Source organism: Oncorhynchus mykiss, chromosome 14 (genome assembly GCF_057628025.1).
Source record: "Oncorhynchus mykiss isolate SJ-2025 chromosome 14, ASM5762802v1, whole genome shotgun sequence".
NCBI classification, from domain to species: domain Eukaryota; kingdom Metazoa; phylum Chordata; class Actinopteri; order Salmoniformes; family Salmonidae; genus Oncorhynchus; species Oncorhynchus mykiss.
The window spans coordinates 1,925,476-1,941,271 of record NC_143035.1 but is presented as its reverse complement, the minus strand read 5'-3'; the positions used below and the strand labels follow the sequence as shown (position 1 = coordinate 1,941,271).

At 38.7% G+C, this 15,796-nt stretch overlaps 3 long non-coding RNA genes across 3 annotated transcripts in view; all 3 read left to right on the top strand.

The window, feature by feature from the left end:
- The window catches only part of LOC149978235 (uncharacterized), a 1,155,107-nt gene that overhangs the window by 1,049,042 nt on the left and 90,269 nt on the right, over window positions 1-15,796 (top strand). The gene's annotated exons all lie outside the window — the stretch shown is intronic.
- Window positions 5,426-6,139, top strand: LOC149978237 (uncharacterized). Its single transcript, XR_016486225.1, has 3 exons — window positions 5,426-5,561; window positions 5,650-5,730; window positions 6,009-6,139. It is a non-coding gene; the product is annotated as an uncharacterized LOC149978237 (long non-coding RNA).
- On the top strand, window positions 6,489-7,151 carry LOC149978236 (uncharacterized). The gene is made up of 3 exons (XR_016486226.1): window positions 6,489-6,626; window positions 6,795-6,866; window positions 7,012-7,151. It is a non-coding gene; the product is annotated as an uncharacterized LOC149978236 (long non-coding RNA).

Here is a 15,796-nt window from a genome sequence, read left to right as displayed (position 1 = left end):
ATCTATATGCATTGTGTGCAAAAGGCATGAGGAGTTAGGCAATAAATAGGCCATAGGAGTGAATAATTACAATTTATCAGATTAACACTGGAGTGATAAATGATCAGATGGTCATGTGCATGTAGAGATAATGGTGTGCAAAAGAGCAGAAAAGTAAATGAAATAAAAACAGTATGGGGATGAGGTAGGTAAATTGGGTGGGCTATATACCGATGGACTATGTACAGCTGCAGCGATCGGTTAGCTGCTCAGATAGCAGATGTTTAAAGTTGGTGAGGGAGATAAAAGTCTCCAACTTCAGAGATTTTTGCAATTTGTTCCAGTCGCAGACAGCAGAGAACTGGAAGGAAAGGCGGCCAAATGAGGTTTTGGCTTTAGATCCGATCAGTGAGATACACCTGCTGGAGCGCGTGCTACGGGTGGGTGTTGCCATCGTGACCAGTGAACTGAGATAAAGCGCAGCTTTTACCTAGCATAGACTTGTAGATGACCTCGTGCCAGTGGGTCTGGCGACGAATATGTAGCGAGGGCCAGCCGACTCGAGCATACAGGTCGCAGTGGTGGGTGGTATAAGGTGCTTTAGTAACAAAAAGGATGGCACTGTGATAAACTGCATCCAGTTTGCTGAGTAGAGTATTGGAAGCTATTTAGTAGATGACATCGCCAAAGTCGAAGATCGGTAGGATAGTCAGTTTTACTAGGGTAGGTTTGGCGGCGTGAGTGAAGGAGGCTTTGTTGCGAAATTGAAAGCCGACTCTAGATTTGATTTTGGATTGGAGATGTTTGATATGAGTCTGGAAGGAGAGTTTGCAGTCTAGCCAGACACCTAGGTACTTATAGATGTCCACATCTTCTAGGTCGGAACCATCCAGGGTGGTGATGCTAGTCGGGCATGCAGGTGCAGGCAGCGAACGGTTGAAAAGCATGCATTTGGTTTTACTAGCGTTTAAGAGCAGTTGGAGGCCACGGAAGGAGTGTTGTATGGCATTGAAGCTCGTTTGGAGGTTAGATAGCACAGTGTCCAAGGAAGGACCAGAAGTATACAGAATGGTGTCGTCTGCGTAGAGGTGGATCAGGGAATCGCCCGCAGCAAGCGCAACATCATTGATATATACAGAGAAAAGAGTCGGCCCGAGAATTGAACCCTGTGGTACCCCCATAGACTGCCAGAGGACCGGACAACATGCCCTCCGATTTCACACACTGAACTCTGTCTGCAAAGTAGTTGGTGAACCAGGCAAGGCAGTCATTAGAAAAACCGAAGCTATTGAGTCTGCCGATAAGAATATGGTGATTGACAGAGTCGAAAGCCTTGGCCAGGTTGATGAAGACGGTTGCACAGTACTGTCTCTTATCGATGGCGGTTATTATATCGTTTAGTACCATGAGCGTGGCTGAGGTGCACCCGTGACCGGCTCGGAAACCGGATTGCACAGCGGAGAAGGTACGGTGGGATTCGAGATGGTCAGTGATCTGTTTGTTGACTTGGCTTTCGAAGACCTTAGATAGGCAGGGCAAGATGGATATAGGTCTGCAACAGTTTGGGTCCAGGGTGTCTCCCCCTTTGAAGAGGGGGATGACCGCGGCAGATTTCCAATCCTTGGGGATCTCAGATGATACGAAGGAGAGGTTGAACAGGCTGGTAATAGGGGTTGCTTCTTCCTTCATTGTTTTCCTCAAAATAGCTATTCCATGGTTCTCCAGTGTATCTCGCAGAAGGTCCCTCAAAGGTATTGACAAAAATAAATGTTTTGTTTCTCTGATGAAGGATGTTCCACAATGTGAGCAATTTTTGTCTTCATGTTGCTTTCCTAAGCAATTTTGGCATTCATCACAAAAGAAATGAGAGACAGCTGTCAGGGCTGTATTACCCATTGAAGAGATATTTAGATGTTGGAACCAAGTTGGGGACAAGCAAATTCAGCAAGGCAAGTAGGTCTATCAGGGCAGTTCCAGTCAGGTGATGACACAGAACAAAGAGCATTATTGCCATAAGACATTGCCCCTTTGTTACTGATGCCCCAGGGTAAATCCTTTCTTTGTTCTGAAAAGAGTTAGATGCAAGGTATATTTAGACATTTGTTTAAGCCAGAAGGAAATGTATAATACATCTGCAAAGGTAGAACAGATTGCTATGGCCTGAGAGTTGTGTGTTTGTGCACCTGACACTAACCATCTCAGGGGCATCATCACGGTCTAAATCATCAGAGCCAGGTCGACTGTGGTGTGCCAGGTGGTCCTAAATTGGGAATACATGGAGAAAACCAGCACAGAACATTATCTAACTAAAATATTGTATAGAATGTATAACACTGACTTCACAAGGGTGAGGCTAAGAAACTGAATGTCTGTCTGCGTGTGTGTGTGTGTGTGTGTGTGTGTGTGTGTGTGTGTGTGTGTGTGTGTGTGTGTGTGTGTGTGTGTGTGTGTACAACATGTATGTGTACATGTGGGTACTTGATGTCCCCACATGTACAAAAAACGGACAAATTGGACCTCATGGGGACATTTAGCAAGTCCCCATGAAGGATTTGCTATTTTTGGCTTTAGCATAAGGAAAAACGTACATTTGGGCATGGGGTTAGAATTGGGGTTACTATTAGGTTTAGGCATTGCGGGTTAAGCTTAGATTTAGGCATTAGGGCCAGGTGAATTGTAGCCTTAACATTTAGGTTATTGGAGATAAGGTTAGGGTTAGGTTTAAGATAATGGTATGGTTAAAGTCAAGGTTAGGATAAGAGTTAGGGTTAGGGATATGTTTAGGGCGAGGGAACATGTTTTTTAGGGTCAAGTTTAGGTCTTAAGTCCCCACAAGGATAGAAAAACAAACATGTGTGTGTGTGTGTGTGTGTGTGTGTGTGTGTGTGTGTGTGTGTGTGTGTGTGTGTGTGTGTGTGTGTGTGTGTGTGTGTGTGTGTGTGTGTGTGTGTGTGTGTGTGTGTGTGTGTGTTTGTGTACCTGACACTTACCATCTCAGGGGCATAATCATCAGAGCCAGGTTGATTGGGGTTTGTCAGTGGGTTCTAAATTAGGAATACATGTATAAAACAAACAGAGAACATTATGTAACTAAAATATTTGATAGAATACATAACACTGACTTCAAAAAGGTGAGGCTAAGAAACTGAATATCTGTGTGTGTGTGTGCGCGTGTGTTTGTGGACCTGACACTAGCCATCTCAGGGGCATCATCACGGTCTAAATCATCAGAACCAGATTGATTGGGGTGTGTTAGAGAGTCCTAAAAAATGAACATAGAACAATATATATTTAAAATATTAGCTAGAATACATGACACTGACTTCACAAGGGTGAGGCTAAAAAACTGAATGTGTGTGTGTGTGTCCGTGCGTACCTGGGTACCTGACATGACTAAATCCTCATTAAGCTCTAAATAATCAGAGACATGTTGATTACCTCTGTGAAAATGCAGAGCGCCAAATTCAAGTAAATTACTATAAAAATCTAACTTTCATTAAATCACACATGCAAGATAGCAAATTAAAGCTACACTTGTTGTGAATCCAGCACACATGTCAGATTTCAAAAAGGCTTTTTGGCGAAAGCAAACGATGCTATTATCTGAGGATAGCACCATAGTAAACATAGAGAAAGCATAATCCAACCCTGCAGGCGCAACACAAAATACAGAACAAAAAATATAATTCATGCCTTACCTTTGACGAGCTTCTTTTGTTGGCACTCCAATATGTCCCATAAACATCACAAATGGTCCTTTTGTTCAATTAATTCCGTCGATATTTATCCAAAATGTCAATTTATTTGGGGCGTTTGATCCAGAAAAACATCGGTTCCAACTTGCTCAACGTGACTACAAAATATCTCAAACGTTACCTGTCTTTGCCAAAACATTTCAAACTACTTTTATAATACAACTTTAGGTATTTTTTTAACGTAAATAATCAATAAATTGAAGACGGGATGATCTGTGTTCAATACAGGAAGAAAACAAACTGAAGCATGCTTTCTGGTCATGCACCTCTATCTAACAGTACACTTCAAGTGACCCTCGTTTAAGATGGCCGTGCTTCTTCATTACCCAAATAAATAACCTCAACCAATTTCTAAAGACTGTTGACATCCAGTAGAAGCGATAGGAACTGCAAGAAGGTCCCTTAGAAATATGTATTCCTAATGACCTCGACAACAAAAAAACCTGAATGGTTTGTCCTCTGGGTTTCGCCTGCTAAATAAGTTCTGTTTTTCTCATAGACATGATTCAAACAGTTTTAGAAACTTCAGAGTGTTTTCCAACCAAATCCACTAATAACATGCATATCTTATCTTCTGGGGATGAGTAGCAGGCAGTTGAATTGGGGCATGCATTTCATCCGGACGTGAAAATACTGCCCCCTGCACCAAGAAGTTAAGGTTTGTAAGTAGCTAGCTAGAAACTAGATGCTGAATACAAACACTGACAATGTGCCATCTATCTAGCAGGTTAACTAGCTACTGTATCTAGCTAGCAGATATACAGCTAGTATATACATACCAATAACCGCATAGCATAAGCAATTGAACACCCCAACAGTATTATGGTTATAGCTACATTAAAAAATGAATCTAGTTTTCTAGAGCTCGCAACTACCTAAGGCAATATAACAACAACAATACCTTAATATACCTGCTGGACCTGGTCTGTCGAGGAAAAGGGAAGTTTTCATATGGTCCCTTATGACTCGGACTGGAGGAGTTTCTTACAAGGGTAAGCTAATTGTTGAAAACTGCTTGCATCATGTCAACTGCTAATGAAACTGACTCTATAGCTAGCTATAAAAAAAACGTTGCAAAAATCTATTCACTTGTGGATTTTTTGAAGAAGGGACATCAGAAATTGTTCTAGTGGAAAATATTGAAGAGTTTGATGGGACGTGCAACAATTTGAAATAATAAATTGTTTATTGGCAGCACACAGGGAAGAGATATCCCGCTTATGTTATGGCTCTGGATGGTAAGCTAACTAGCTAGCTACCCAGCTAATTACATACTATAATGTAGCTAGCTAACAAGATATGGTTAATGTTATAAAAAAAAAGTAATACAGCCAAGACATTGGCTATAACAACTAATATTAGCTAGCTAAGGAGCTAGTTATATCCCTTAAATTTACTAGTATGTGTAGGTAGCATGCTAACTGCTGGCTAGTTAGCTAACTAGCTGCTGGTAAGAATGAAAGCTAGCTTACTCATACTAACTGGGCTGATTGCCAGGCCGTTGTTGTAAATAAGAATTTGTTATTAACTGACTTGCCTGGTAAAATAAAGGTAAAACAAAAATAAAAGATATAGCTAACTAGTAAGCTAAGTTGCAAACACAGCCTATGATATTATGGGGGTGAGGGGGTAATGCAACATGGTGAGTGATGTGAGGCGCCTAGCTAATAATGTTAATTTTTACTTTGTAGAAGATCGCAGGAGACTAGTAGAAATGTTTTTTTAAAAAGGACCAGGTCAGAATGTCCAAGAGAAGAAAGGGGAGGAATGAGGGAGAAAAGAAAGAACCCGCATTATGTGGAAGAAGCGGAAAATACTACTCAAAAGGTATGCTTAGTTGTGAAATTGACTAGCTACATGTATATATTTGAGCAAAACCTATAATTTCCTGACTGTAGCTATGTCACTCTACCAGAGTGTATCCTAGATCAAGAAGAGGGCAGAGTCTGAAAAATAAAACCATCAGACAGAACTAATGGCCAGTGTATCATGTCAAGTAAGTTTATTTGTAGCTTTAGTTTTGCAATTTAAGTTGATGCATTCAAAGGTGAATTTAACCTCATCTCACCTACGTAATGTACTAATCTCCAATATTAGCATAAAATCTAATTTCTCCTCAACACAACCAAATACATTTTAAAAAATTGTTATGCGGTTAATTATTATGTCTGAAACACCTCCAATCATTGAGACTAAAATAGTGTAAATTGGTGGATTTTGTCTCCTATTCATGTCTAAATGTGTAAATTGTACAAAGAATCTTTGTCCTTCCAGGCCAGACCTCAAAGGGACACAGAGAGTGAGGAGGACATCACCTTAGTGTCTAAACAGGAAATGCAACTACAGCTAACCACTGCAAACTTTCAAATAAGGGTGCTCAAAAGAGAAAATGCAGCACTCAGACAATCTCTCTCTGTGATTGAAGTTAAGCTTTCCTGTTTGTGGATGCTCCCACTGAATATTCTCACCCTGCATGCAAGTACAGGTTTAGTTGTGTTAATAACCATAGATACTGTGATTAGGTTCAGTTGTAGGTGTATCTGTGAGTAGGTGCAGTTGTATAGTGTCTACCAATCTATTAGTTGAATGTATATTGCATGCAAGTGTAATGATAGCCCATTATGTTCTATATTTTCAGAGTTGCCAGGTTTGCTCCAGGAAGTGAAAAACCAAGAGGGAGAGAATGAGACACACAACTTCAAAGGGTGTCTGTGTGTTTGGTTTAAGCATGATGACCAGAATATGAGGAGTATAGATTGAGAGTAAGAAATATGATTGCAGTTGGAAGGAGGTGGTTGAATGAATCTGTATTCACTTTCTCTGTCTGTCATATTGTGTGTTCCCAGACATCATGGCTGGTGGATCCACACCCATCTTTCAAAACTCACAATGGTGAGAGAGGAAACACAGTTTCTAATGTTGTGTGTGTTTGGTTTAAGCATGATGATCAGAATATGAGGAGTAGAGATTGAGAGTAAGAAAAATGATTGGAAGTTATGAGGTGTTTGAATTACTCTTTATTCACTTTCTCTAACTGTCTGTCATATTGTGTGTTCCCAGACATCATGGCTGGTGGATCCGCACCCATCTCCAAAACTCACAGTGGTGAGAGAGGAAACACAGTTTCTAACGGTGTGTGTTATAGATTGTTGTTGGTTGATGACCAGAATATGAGGAGTATAGATAGAGAGTAGGAAGGATGATTAGAATTTGTAAGGAGGTGGTTGAATGAATCTGTATTATCTCTTTAACAGTCTGTCATACCGTGTGTTCCCAGACATCATGGCTGGTGGATCCACACCCTTCCACCAACCCGAAAAGCAGCACTCCAAGACATAGCCGTCACAACCCTACCATGGTAGGGTGACAAACCTTGAATAGTGTTCACCACTATTCACAATTTGAGTACAAAAGCAGGTGTATTGACATTTTTACAACACAGCAAGCAGAAAAATACTGTATGCATGTGCAGTTTTGCTAAATTTAACATAAATGTTTAATGCATATTGTAATACAATGATAATTTGTCTTAGAAGTGTTTTAACTTATAGAGTGCCAAATAGGATTATGGAAAACATATTCACAAAACTATTTCTCGTTAAAACCTGTTAAGGATATGGCAGACATACGCCCCCTTTGGAGAGATTGGGTACCCCTAGTAAACTGGAAAAAAAATCTGTCAAAAATTGCTAATATATGCAAATAAATAATAATAATAATAATTAATTATTATTGGATAGAAAACACTCAAAAGATTCTAAAACCGTTGGAATTATGTCTGTAAGTATAGCAGAACTCACAGGGCAGGCATTCTTCCAAACTAGTTTTTGTGGCCATGAAAGTTGGAGCAACTTTGACGTCATGGCCCCCACCCTTCCCAACGAGCTATGATTCTGGGGACACTTTCTATCTCTTCCGCTAGATGTCCTCTTTCATTAGAGCTTCAAATCGTTCAAATCCCGCGAGAATTGACCCTATGGGAGTGAAATTAGTGCGTGCCACGAGAGAATAGGCTGTGCGTATGGGCGCGAATTGGTCCCAGCCATTCCTTTGTTTCCAGCACTCAAGAGAAGGGCAGACGATGGCCGATTGAATTGAAGTTTGTTTTGCACGTCTAAAACATCATAAAGCTTGCTTCTGCACTTAGTTTGACCTGTTTAGTCGACATATAATGTGTAATTTTGAAGTTTTGATGCGCAACTTATCCGGACCAGAGGACGTTTTGGGTGCATTTCAGCTGATGTTATTAGCAGTAGCTAATACAAAGACGCAAGACTTGAAACCAAACGATGTATTGGGTAAGTATGAAGCCTTCCAGAACATTCTGAACGAAGACCATCGAAGGTAAGGGAATATTTATGCTTAAATCTGTGTTTCTGTTGACTCCAACATTACGTGGAAATGTAGCTTGGAACTGAGCGCTGTCTCAGCATATGGAATAGTGTGCGATTTCTGTAACGTTAAAAATAAATCTAACACAGCGGTTGCATAAAGAAGCAGTGTATCTTTCTAACTATATGTAGAACATGTATATTTAGTCAAAGTTTATGATGTCTATTTACGTTATCTTGCCGCGCTACATAGATTTCCTGCGGGCATTTTTGAGTAATTTCTGAAGGTGAACTCACTGTAAATGGACATTTATGGATATAAATGGCATATTATTGAAAAAAAAAATATGTACTGTGTAATATGTCATATTACTGTCATCTGATGAAGATTTTCAAAAGGTTAGTGAGCGATTTATTTTTTAATCCTGCGTTTGTTGATTGCATGTTTTGGCTATTGAAATGAGCTGTGTCTGGTGGTGGTTTTACATATATATGTGCTATGTTTTCGCCGTAAAACATTTTAGAAATCTGACTTGCTGGCTAGATGAACAAGGTGTTTATCTTTCATTTGAGCTATTGGACTTGTTAATGTGTGGAGGTTAAATATTTTTAAGAATATTTTTGCGTTCCATGCGCCACCGTTTCAGCTGAACGTGGGAGGGTTGATCCCCAATTGGGAACCAGTATCGTAGACAGGTTAATTACTCAAACTAACTAACGGAGTTAGCAAGCAAACAACTTGAGTCATGGCAGAAAGGACTACGAGAATTGTTTTATAACTCAAATACATTTACTTAAAGGGGTGGTTCATCGAAAAATACTTTTAACCTCAGAACATTTGCATAGGCATTAGCCTTTACCAGAAAGAGTTTTTAGGTAAGTTGGATCAGTATTTAGACTTCAGCAATTTTATTTAAAAATGTGACATTTACGATTTTATCTAAAATATATGAAAAACTACATGTATTTATCCTCATTTTATGGACCAAATGTTGTCTCGTCATTGAATTGCCCAAAAACAATCTGTTTTGCTTTAAAACATGCTACAAAAATCAACCTGCTAGAGCTAACATTTTCTTCAGTTTGTGTCATCTGGTTGATACTCTTCCTCTTGGTTCAAAGATTTGTAAGTAAGTTCTGACTCTGACCCAAGTCGCGGCTCGGCGCGGATTAATAAAAAATTACTTTCTGGATTTTAATGAAAAAAATTACCGATATCATTGGTAAATATCAGGCTAGGTAAATATTTTAGCGAAGTAATCTTATCGCAATTTTAACTACAAGGGCTATTGCAGTGATTGGAGGCACCGGTGGTGTCTTTCGACGGAATTTATGATAAACTTTGACATTAAATGGGGTTTCTATGGGAGAGGGAGAAGAATTCGCTGATGAGCTAAATTAAATACTGATCTGAACAACCTAAAAACTGTCTCTGGTGAAGGCTAATGCCTAGGAAAATGTTCTAGTGAGATTAAACGTATTGTTGATGAAAACATTAAACAAAGCAATACAACAGTTTACATTTCAAGATCATATTTTATGAACTAAGCATTTATCTAAACATGAATCTGAGGGGTAAGCAGAAAAGATATGCTTGACTAAGTCCAAAACTCAAATCTAATATACTGTACTTAGAAAGGGGGGAGAAAGATCAAAGGGGGGAGTAACAAAGCTAGGGAGACAGAGAGAGAAAGAAGGAGTGTAGCGGCTTTCTTCCGCTGAAGGAGAGGAGGACCAAAATGCAGCGTGGTTAGTGTTCAACATCTTTAATATCGACGATAAACGAGAACACTACAAAATACAAAACAACAAAAGTGAAAACCGAAACAGTTATTTTCTAGTGCAATGACACAAAGACAGAAGACAATCACCCATAAAATACCCACAGAATATGGCTGCCTAAATATGGTTCCCAATCAGAGATAACGATAGACAGCTGCCTCTAATTGAGAACCAATCTAGGCAACCATAGGCCTACAAACTACCTAGAAAGGAAACAGCCCCATAAACATACAAAAAACCCTAGACCAGCAAAACACATAAATCCCCCATGTCACACCCTGACCTAACCAAAATAATAAAGAAAACAAAGATAACTAAGGCCAGGGCATGACAAGGACATAAGAGTTGTATAGTTACCACTAGTGTTGGGGGATAGGATTATATCAATCATCAATGGCGACGACGTGACAATGTCAAAAACAATGTTTTGTTGAATTTGTAGTTGACTCAAGAAATTCTGTTTTCAGAAACTTTTCACAATCACGGATAGTGATGTTAATAAAGTCCTAATATCGGTAACATCAATGGTTTTGTCCGAATACTTGGCACACCCTAATTGAACACAGAGCAATTCCTAATAATTAAATACTGTATTGATTTCGGATATCATTTAAGAAAATAAGTTTATGTCCATCACATGTCCATCACAATGAATACATTGTTGATAACTACAAAGAGCGCATTTTTACCATAGCTTCTAAAGTCCCAAAATCATGTGTAACTGGCTTATTTTTTAAATGTATTTTATTAAAGTTATTGTTTTATGTTTTACAGGTGGAACTGTAAAAAAAAAACTGCTTAAGAAGTCAAAGATTTAGGTTTAAAACGTTGTTTTTTACTCAAAGGGAGTAACTTGGAGGCTAAGGGCTAACTTTTTGACTTGTTAACTCAGTAAAAAGTATTACAATTTATATTTTTGCAAATATGATGTCCTCGTATCTGTCAACTTCTTAATGTACACCAAACAAACATTTTTCAAAAGTCTACTATAGTTATTGCTATAGTATCATGATAAAATTGCTATCATATTACCATAAGATATACCATTAGTATATTTGTATATTGGTGTAGTAGTGTATAATGTTAGTTATTGCTATAGTATCACTATAAGAAGATGTTATAGTATTCCTTTTAAGATTACTATAGTTATTATTATAGTATGTCTGAATTTACCATAAGAAAACTATACTACAATTTTTAAAAGGTTTTCTATAATATTTTTCTATAGTAATCTATTAGAGCACTATAATATTGCTGTAGTTATTCCAATTTGTTTACTATAGTATGTTCGAATTTACCACAATAATGCTATACGTTCTTTTGTGATATTTGTATAATACTATTTTATAGTAATCCTATAGCGCTTAAGGGCAGAGTGCAGGTATTTATTTCTGTCCAGCAGTAACACACCTGATTCAAATAATGCCAATAACAGTCTTGAATTTAGACCAAAGGGTTGCCCACCCCTGTATTAAAGGAACATAACCAGCCGTGTTATATTACCCAACATCCTTTTCACTCAATACTGCTATTCATCCAGAAAAGCCGAGCGCTGTAGGGCACATTTTACATACTTTGTGTTGAGAGAGAACAACAGTGGTGTCAGCAAAAAAAACTAAGGTACTGAGGGGCTATAACTATGTGGTATGGTGTTAATATAACATGACTGGTCTTGGGTTCACCACATGTTTAGACACCGCCCATCTCAGAGCTAACCAGGGACCCTTGCTTCCTCACTTTATCACTTCAGTCTGAAGTGGCAAGTAACTCCTCAATCGAAATAGTACTACTTTAATAGCACTACTTTTGACCAAGTCCCATTATACACTGGTCAAAATTGGGTCCCATATCGGACACAGATAGAGAAGCAGAGAGTAAACCAGGACAAAGTGATTACAGCCAGCCAGCTGTGTTAATAAATGCAGATCCTGAGGACATACAACATGGCTAATTCCCTGCTAGTGCCATGCACCTTGAACATTTCCATGCAGTCTTAGGCGTTGTCCCAAATGGTATCCTATTCCCTATATAGTGCACTATTGACCTGAGCAGGAATAGGTTACCATTTGGGATGCACATTACTCACTCACAGTATTATCTTCTAGAAGCTATTGCATATGCAGTACTGTAGTCAGCCCCAATGGGGACAACAACCATATTGAATAAAACAATTAGGCTAAAATGGTTTGTGGTAGGCATCTGCACCTTTTGTAGTGTCTTAATTACTTGGAAAATTGGGCTCCACTTTGGCATCATAGCAGTGCATGTCTCCCCCTTAGAGCATGAAATAGAATAGAGGCTGCAGCAGAACATGCTGCCTTGTTCTCTGTCCTGTTTACTGATAACTCCTCATCTCATCTCTGAATCTCACCTACCACGCTACAATGCTACCACACTCACATGGCCCCTGCTTCACAACAAGAAGCTTCAATAAGGTTACCAGAACATTGGGATGACAAATTCAGCACTTAGTGTACGAGTCTTCTTCATATATATGTGTCCTGCCTCTTTAGGGGACAACTTCGGTTATAAATTACCAATTTACCCTGTCTAGCCTTCATGTTAAATTTATCTGCCAAGATGAGCTGAGTTTTTCCTGATCCATTAGGGACGCAAAAAGACAATACAGACTCAAATTTGAATTGGTGTTTGACAATTCAGACTCGCAAAGCATGTGGCAAGGACTACAGACTATAACGGACTACAAAGGCAAATTCTCTAAGTGGTGCCCACCGAACCCTCCCTCCCAGATGAGTATGGCTAGGGTCGAGTTTCCTGAATTTCCACCTGACTGACGTGCCCAAAGTAAACTGCCTGTTACTCAGGCCCAGAAGCCAGGACATGCATAATTGGTACCATTGGATAGAAAAAAAACTCAGAAGTTTCTAGAACTATTAAAACCTGTTGTGACTAGGGGGCAGTATTTTCATGTTTGGAAAAAAAAACGTTCCCGTAGTAAACGGGATATTATGTCAGAATAAGATGCTAGAATATGCATATAATTGACAGCTTAGGATAGAAAACACTCTAAAGTTTCCAAAACTGTGAAAATATTGTCTGTGAGTATAACAGAACTGATGTTGCAGGTGAAAGCCTGAGAAAAATCCAATCCGGAAGTGCCTCCTGTTTTGAAAGCGCTGCGTTCCAATGAGTCCCTATTGAGCAGTGAATGGTCTATAAACCAGATTAGTCTTTCTCCATATTCCCGAAGGTGTCTACAGCCTTGTGACGTAGTTTTATGCATTTATGTTGAAGAATACCCGTAAGCGGCTACATTGTGCAAGTGGTCACCTGATGCTCCCAGAGAGATTCTCGCGTAAAATACAGAGGTAGCCATTACTCCAATCGGTCCTACTGAAAAACGAATTGTCCCGATGGATATATTATCGAATAGATATTTGAAAAACACCTTGTGGATTGATTATAAACAACGTTTGCCATGTTTCTGTCGATATTATGGAGCTAATTTTGAATATTTTTTGCCGTTTTCGTGACTGCAATTTCCAGGCAATTTCTCAGCCAAACGTGAAGAACAAACTGACCTATTTCGCCTACAAAAATAATATTTTGGGAAAAATGGAACATTTGCTATCTAACTGGGAGTCTCGTGAGTGAAAACATCCGAAGCTCATCAAAGGTAAACGATTTAATTTGATTGCTTTTCTGATTTCCGTGACCAAGTTACCTGCTGCTAGCTGGACAAAATGCTATGCTAGATAAACTTACACAAATGCTTGTCTAGCTTTGGCAGTAAAGCATATTTTGAAAATCTGAGATGACAGGGTGATTAACAAAAGGCTAAGCTGTGTCTCAAAATATTTCATTTGTGATTTTCATGAATAGGAATATTTCCTAGGAATATTTATGTCCGTTGCGTTATGCTAATTAGTGTCAGGCGATGATTAGGCTCCCTCATGCGGGATGGGGAGTCACTAGAGGTTAACCTCTTGAAGCTAGGGGGCACTATTTTTATGTTTGGAAAAATAACATTCCCTAAGTAAATAGCCTATTTCTCAGGACCAGATGCTAGAATATGTATATAATTGACAGATTAGGATAGAAAACACTCTAAAGTTTCCAAAACTGTCAAAATATTGTCTGTGAGTATAACATAACTGATATTGCAGGCGAAACCTTGAGAAAAATCAAACCAGGAAGTGGCATCTATTTTGAAAACGTGAACATTCCATAGCCTCCCATTGCTCCATTTAAAGGGATATCAACCAGATTCCCTTTTCTATCGCTTCCTCAAGGTGTCAACAGTTCAGACATAGTTTCAGGATTTTATTTTGAAAAATGAGCCAGAACGATAACATCGCGTCAAGTGGTCACATGAGTTTTGATCGCTCAACAGAATTTGGACAGCTATTATTTTTCCCTCTCCTACTGTGAAAGACATTTGGGGTTGATATATTATCGATTATATATTTTAAAACAACCTGAGGATTTTTTATAAAAAACGTTTGACATGTTTCTGTGGACATTCCGGATATTATTTGGAATTTGTCTGCATTGTCGTGACCGCTCTTTCCTGTGGATTTCTGAACATAATGCGCCAAACAAAGGGAGGTATTTTGGATATGAAAATAATCTTTATGGAACAAAAGGAACTTTTGTTGTGTAACTGGGAGTCTCGTGAGTGAAAACATCCAAAGATCATCAAAGGTTTGGATTAATTTGTTTGCTTTTCTGATTTTCGTGACCGAGCTACCTGAAGTTAAGTGTACTTAATGTTTTGTCATGCGATCAATAAACTTACACAAACGCTTGGATTTCTTTCGCTGTAAAGCATAATTTCAAAATCTGAGACGACAGGTGGATTAACCTGTTAAATCTACCCCCACCTTTTTTGAAAATTCTGTTAAAAATCGCGCAACTTTTCAGCGTCCTGCTACTCATGCCAGGAATATAGTATATGCATATGATTAGTATGTGTGGATAGAAAACACTCTGAAGTTTATAAAACTGGTTAAATCACGGCTGTGACTATAACAGAGCGTGTGTTTCATTGAAAAACGCAAGAAAAACTGCTCTCTGAAAGCAAAAAATAATTTCCATAAGTCACTTCCACCAGTTGTTAAAGGAGAACAGAATTTAATGGAAATTTGCCTGCACTTCATACAAATTCCGCACGATGGCGCCATTGTACTAATTTTCAATCGAATTAATTGTTGGAAAATCCATCTGTCTGACCCCAAGTTTTCCACTCTTCACCCGGATGCAGTTCAAGGAGAGATCAGATTGCATTGTTTTTGAAGTGAGGACCTATTGAAGAGACATCGCCCTGTAATCGTTTTGATAGATTATAAACGTTTACTAATACCTAAAGTTGGATTACAAAAGGATTTCGAAGTGTTTTGTGAAAGTTTATCGTCGACTTTTTTAATTTTAAAAAATTACGCAGCGTTTAAAAACGATGAATTTTTCTGAATGACACTACTTCAATACAAAGCTATTTTGGGTATATATGGACCGATTTAAACGAAAAAAAGACCCAATAGTGATGTTTATGGGGCATATAGGAGTGCCAAGAAAGAAGCTCGTCTAAGGTAATGAATGTTTTATATTTTATTTCTGCGTTTTGGGTAGCGCCGTCTATCGCAAAATCTGTTGTTTACGTGTCGAGCTGGCATTTTGGGGGGTGCATGCTATCAGATAATAGCTTCTGATGCTTTCGCCGAAAAGCATTTTAAAAATCTGACTTGCTGGCTAGGTTCACAACGAGTGTAGCTTTAATTTAATACCCTGCTTGTGAATTTTGATCAAGGTTTGAGTTTTAACGAGTACATTTAGCATTTAGCGTAGCGCATTTGCATTTCCAGGTGCCTACTTGGGACATGTGCGTCTCAAGTAGATTCAAGAAGTTAACAAACGGCTAAACTGTGTTTTGCAATATTGCACTTGTGATTTCATGAATATGAATATTTCAAGCATTATTATTTGACTGTG